Below are 6,000 nucleotides of genomic sequence, written 5' to 3'. Positions count from 1 at the left end.
TTCACATGCCGCCGGTAGTAGGAATTACAACCACCGCTAAATAACACCCGGCACCAGCGGGGCCACATCTGAGACCGCGCTTTTTTGATAAACAGTGCGCGGTGCACCAAAGGGAACGAGCGCACGATTCTCCCCACGCGGCTGCGAGTTCGCCGCCGATGCCAACTGTAGCTACGTACACCGCGAAAGGGCAAGGCCAGGCCGCACACATGCGGCCAGGTCATTCGTTCGCTTTTCCAGCCTGTGTCCATGGTGTCTACAGAGATGAAAAAGCCGAAAGAGCTGGCCCGTAGCAGACGGCAGTCTGTGGGAGCGCAATAGCGGAAGTACGTCACCGCTGAGGAGCGGAGCATCATGGGAGGGGAGGCCAACAGCGAAGAAACAGTTGAAAGGAGGAGGAAATACGGCGCGACGATAATTCGCGGTTTTTGATTTACGATTTCTCAGCTAATACTCATCGCTTTAACAAAATTCTTGCAGGAGGAGATTGCTAATACATTGCTTTATTTGGTTACATGTACATCTATGCATCGGCGGAAGGCATTTCAGGACCCCTTTAAGCCGCTAGAGTTAGACTTGCGCTCCGGCGAGTCAACTCCGTACTTACATTAGCTGAGGGACTGTTGAAATACCAGCTGTGTACTCTTTTCTATCGGTTGTAGCATAAAAAAATCTTACAAGAACCACGTAAATACTACCCACGAATTGGATTGTTTGGCCACCTAAAATAATTTGTTAGCACTTAACTTCTCGGGGGTGTGAGGCAAAATTTGTTAAAAGTGAGCTTTACTCAACGCAGAGTCACGCATTGCTCTGAGGGTTGGAATATATTTGTGATAGCTAGTACGGATATGTGCGTCACCTTGAATACGTCTCCATTCCGCCTGACCACCGCCCTCGTTCCGTCCGCTATGTTGCGGAATCTTATAACAGGTAATGCGATTACAAATTGAAGTGTGATTAGACGCGTTAAACTCGAGACGGAACTAAAACTTTCGGGAAGGCGTTCTTTAATTTGTCGACAGCACTACCCCCCTCCGGAACCAGCAGAAGTAGCAGCAGAGTAGCGAGTTAGACTAGTCGGTAGAAGTGCAGCTCGCATCTCTGAAGGAGACAAAACACAGAACAAGCGCAAAGCATAAGTGCTGGTCAAATGGGATAGTGCGGAACGGGCCTGCTTTTCTGTATGTGTCATCTACCTTTTTTAGTGCCGTATTTTATGCAATACGAAATATGTAGCCCCTGCAAGAACTGGGGATACAGTTTCTGGTAAGGACAAAATGCGTGTCATACGCTAACAGTTTTTCCGCTATATCTATAATCACTATTTGGATATGTTTAAAAAAACGCAAAACTGTCCGCTCTAGGCGTCCTGGAAAACCCACTGTTACACCGGGAAGCACGGTGCTTGCTGCTTCCGCCGTGTTGACACGTTTGGATATGTTGAATGTTGGGCAAAGGAACGGATGTCTATAGAGCAAATTCTGCCTTTTGGTTTTTTGCTGGGTGACACGTAACATTATCCACCTTAAGCGTAAGATCAAGCCGCTTAAGAAGAAGCACACTCCGTCTTGTCTGCTAAGCGATTTGCGAGACAGAATTTCGCGTGAACTGAAGAGCGCAAAGGACCATTACTTCCAAACAACATTGCCTGACCTCATAAAAAATGAACCTGAAAAATTTTTGATTTATATTAGGGAAAGACAACAGCCCGTCTCATAACTACTAATTTATGGAGTATTTATTACTATTCATGCGTCAATTACAGGACACTTCAATAGCTACTTTCACACCGCGTTTTCCTGCTCAAATCCCTGTGAACCCAATGTGGCAGCTTTTGCCCCTTCATATGTATCCTTTATTTGTTATCCTGGAGTTGTTTCCATGCTGTTTCCAACTTAAAAACTAAAACGTCTTGTGGCCCCGATGATATCCCGAATTCATTTTTGAAACGGTATGCTGAATCCCTGGGAAAATTTCTTGTAGTTTTGTTCCGTGCTTCACTGATGTCTAGTGTGCTGCCTGACGACTGGAGGGCAACCTGAGTTGTACCAATATTAAAGAAAGGTGACCGATCCTTGCCCCAAAACTACCGTCCTATCTCTTTGACATCGTCCTGTTGTAAATTGATTGACCACATTATAACTAACCGTATACTAATTTACTAAGAAGAACCTTCAGTATTAACACTTTGGTAGCATGGATTCAGGAAAGGTTATTCAACAGTAACGCAGCTAGTAACAATAGCTCACTCATCCGCTTCAGTAATCGATAATAACGGCCAAATTGATGCCGTCTTCCTGGATTTCAGCAAAGCATTGGACAAGGTCCCGCATGACAGACTAATTTTAAAATTAAGATGACAATAAATTAAGAGGCTTTCCAGAAATGACAATCAGCTGGATCATTACCTACTTGAATAACCGCGTACAGTGCGTAAGGGTTGGTGTGCAACAATCCGGCTGTCTTCCAGTGACTTCAGGCGTACCCCAAGGAAGTGTGCTAGGACCTTTGCTTTTTTTATTGTATATAAATGATATTGTGTCTGTTGTGTTGCCTGGTGTTAGCATCCGATTGTTCGTGGATGATTGTGTCTTGTTCAAGAGTATTTCCTGTTCCAATTATTAAGGCGACCTTCAAGCAAGCTTCAATAATAATAATGAGTGGTGCAGGGAGTGGGGAATGTTGCTTAATAATGAGAAATCCGTTCTCCACATAACTCCGAAAATACACCTATTCTTTTCACATACACGTTAAGCTCTCCTCTTTTAACGCAAGTCACCAACCACAAGTATTTAGGTGTAACATTTACCGTCGACCATATCCTGGAATTCCCCCATATTAAAAATATTTGCTCTTCTGCTCTGCACAAGCTGTGCCTCTTGGGGCACAAACTCTGTAAAACAACCCCAAACGCTAAATTACTTGGTGGTCTCTCACTTATTCGCCCTAAACTTGAATATTCACGCATTGTATGGGATCCGTTCACTGATGCTGACATCTAAACTGGAAAGGATTCAAAGAAAAGCCGTTAGATTCGTTTTTGCTAAATTTTCCCCGTTAGATTCCCCCTCTAACCTTATGCAAGCTAACCATCTCCCCCCTCTTCAACATCGAAGGAAAAAATTCTGCCTGGATTTTTTCGCACAACTTGTCAACAAACAATTGGCCATTGACGACACCTCGTATCTATCCCCTTTAATGACGCGACAAACGGGTCATCACCACCCTCATTCACTAACGCCCTATTTCGCTACAACTGACACATTTAAATTATCTTTCTTTCGCCGTACAATAGCTGATTGGAATTCTCTTACAACGCCCACATCTCGTTCGAAATTATGTTTGTTGCTAAATGTGTTTCAGTGCATTCATGTTCACATTGTATTCCTTGCTTTGAATACTGTGTAAATACCCACCCTGCAAGGACCTTCAATTGTCCGCAGTATGTAATAAATAAATAAAATAAAATAAATAAATAATTTCATGGCTGAAGGCAGCAAAAAAGAGGCGTTGTTTTTCGTGTAGGAATTCGGCTGGGAATGATTGAAAACCACGTGGAGGGCCCTTGTTTTTCTTGCGTCAAACACACTTTTCAAAATATATTGGCGGGTTTGATGCCCCGAACTTACTGCACACCGCATATTGCGGGCCGGCAGAGCAATTTGTATTACCTGGGGATATTTAACGTGCGTCGAAATCTCAGCACACAGAAGTTGTCATTTTTCGTCTACATCAGAAAAAAGGCCGCTGGGTGCAGTGATCGAACCTGCCTCCTTGTGTCCAGCAGCCAACAGCTCCTACAGCGGGGTTCATATGGGATGGGCGCGAAAGTAGCGGCAGCGTGATGCTGCCGGCCGTCGCCGGCAGGAGAGGTGTCTGATGAATCGGTCGTCGTTCTCTACTGCACGAGCGCCACAGTGAAATAGTGGACGCGTCTGCAAGTGTCGGTTGATTGAGAGCAAAGAACCGCGCCCGGCTGGGTCGCTTCCTTTTTATTGACACCACGCTCGTGCCACCGGCGAGATTCATGGCAATGACTTTATCGTCCCCGACGGGAACCCGACCATCATGAAGGCCGTACAGCTTTTGTCTCTCGGCGCGGGCCCGACCTTCGCATCAGTATTTGCTTCATAAATGTAGGCCGTGGTAAGCTTGCAAAATGACTACATGACGCGCTTCTTTTTCTTCGATTTTCGCTTTCAGCTGATTGGTTTGCGTGAGTGCGGGTGTAAGAGTGTGTCTGTGTGCATTTGTGCGCGTGTGGGTGGGTGTGCGCGCGCGTGGTCGTGTGCGTGTGCGTGTGTGTTTGGGGGGGGGGGGAGGTGCACTAGCGCTTAGTATGTGGGATGTTGGAATGACTGTCACAAGGGGGGAGCTATTTTGGGGTAGCCTCGAGCCAGGAGGAGGAGGCGTGAGAACTAAGGTGACGGGAGTGGGCGTATTTGGTGTTGCCGTGACAGAGCATGAGGTTACATAATACGGTATCTCTAGAGGCATTGCGGTTCAGCCGCGCGTGTCGTTGCTAGTAAGGTGTGGCGCTGAGTGTGCGGCGCTGATAATGAGTTGGCAGAGTGGGGGGTACCCGCGAGGAACACTTTGAGGCAATCCTGTGGTTGAGTTTCACCACAATAAACTCAATTGGCCAATTCATGACTTCAATATTAAGCGAATGACGCGTTCGAGCATACGATATGACTCAAAAGTTCGGTCCGCGCTGCGGCATCACGCAATGCACCGACGCGTTCTGCATTGTGCAGCGCCACAGCGCAGATTGCATTTTTGTTTGAATCGAATAGAATGTATGTAAGTTGCTGTCATTCGATGAACTCGCTTTGCTGTCTGCATGAAGTGGTCAATCGAGGGCATTGTGGTGAAGCTGCACGATTGGATTGCCTTGGAGTGAAGTACTAACGGCTTAGCTCGTGCGTTTCCCTCCACACATGTGGGGCCAGGAGTCCATATAAGGCTAAAATGGTGGTGTGAGTGCTCGTCAAGTAAACCTTCAGAAGCGTCTTGTAAGCGGGCCGTTATTCTGCTGTACAAGTCATTTTACGCCTTGGTTGTCTTAAAAATTCATCGCGCAGATAAGTCTACTTACGTGCTTTCAGACGAAAGGCACGGATTATTGAAGACTCTTTTAGTGCTACAATGTCTTTTCATCTCTTTCTTCGCTTTCATTTTCAAGTATTTGGACGCCAATTACTCCGACAGGAAAACTGGCCGCAATTCACGCGGTAGCTTCCCCACAGTCAGAGCTCCGCCAGCTCCGCTCCGAGCGCACATCCATCTTCACCTTTCACGGGGCACGCTTCAGGCTAACTTTAGTTCCATTCTGCCAGGGGGCCAGGTTAGCGCTTTTTTTCTTCATGTCCGACGCGGATATTCAGCGTTTCTTTACCCCCACGCCAGTTACAACGCCGTTACGATTAGACAGTGGAGTGTGGGTTGACCACAGCCGGTCGTGGTGGTGACGCGGCGCCCTAGTTTCGTTTATCAACAGTCAGACTTTCCCGCAAAAGCCCTCTGACATGCGGCGAAGCCTCAATACAGAGAGAGCCCCGAGGGTCGCAGTTAGCGGACCCAGGTTCGAATCCCACACGAAACACAATTGTGTTTCAAAGGAAGTACGTCTTTCTTAGGCTATAAAATTCCAAAATTTAGCTCTGTCTGTATATATGTCTGACTGTACGTATGTCCCCCGATTCAACCACTGGGTCGACATTATAGGAATTTTTGAACATGTAGTTTACATCAGCAATACATTTCCAGACTACTAAATCTAGAAATACTATTAGGCATATTTGAGGCAAAAAATAAATGTATAATGGGTACTATCAATGTTCTTTTAATTAAAAATACAGTCGAACACGGATATATCGAACTCCAAGGGGATCGTGAAAGAATTCGATATATCGATAATTCGATATATAAAATAGGCCTATCTGAAGATTATCTGGCAACTCCGCATATCACTGAGAGTTTTCTGAAGTCGTGGTA

Source organism: Haemaphysalis longicornis, unplaced genomic scaffold (genome assembly GCF_048455015.1).
Source record: "Haemaphysalis longicornis isolate Haplotype H1 unplaced genomic scaffold, Haemaphysalis longicornis Haplotype H1 scaffold_1, whole genome shotgun sequence".
In the NCBI taxonomy this organism is placed as follows: Eukaryota; Metazoa; Arthropoda; class Arachnida; order Ixodida; family Ixodidae; genus Haemaphysalis; species Haemaphysalis longicornis.
Note: the sequence above shows the minus strand (reverse complement) of the source record.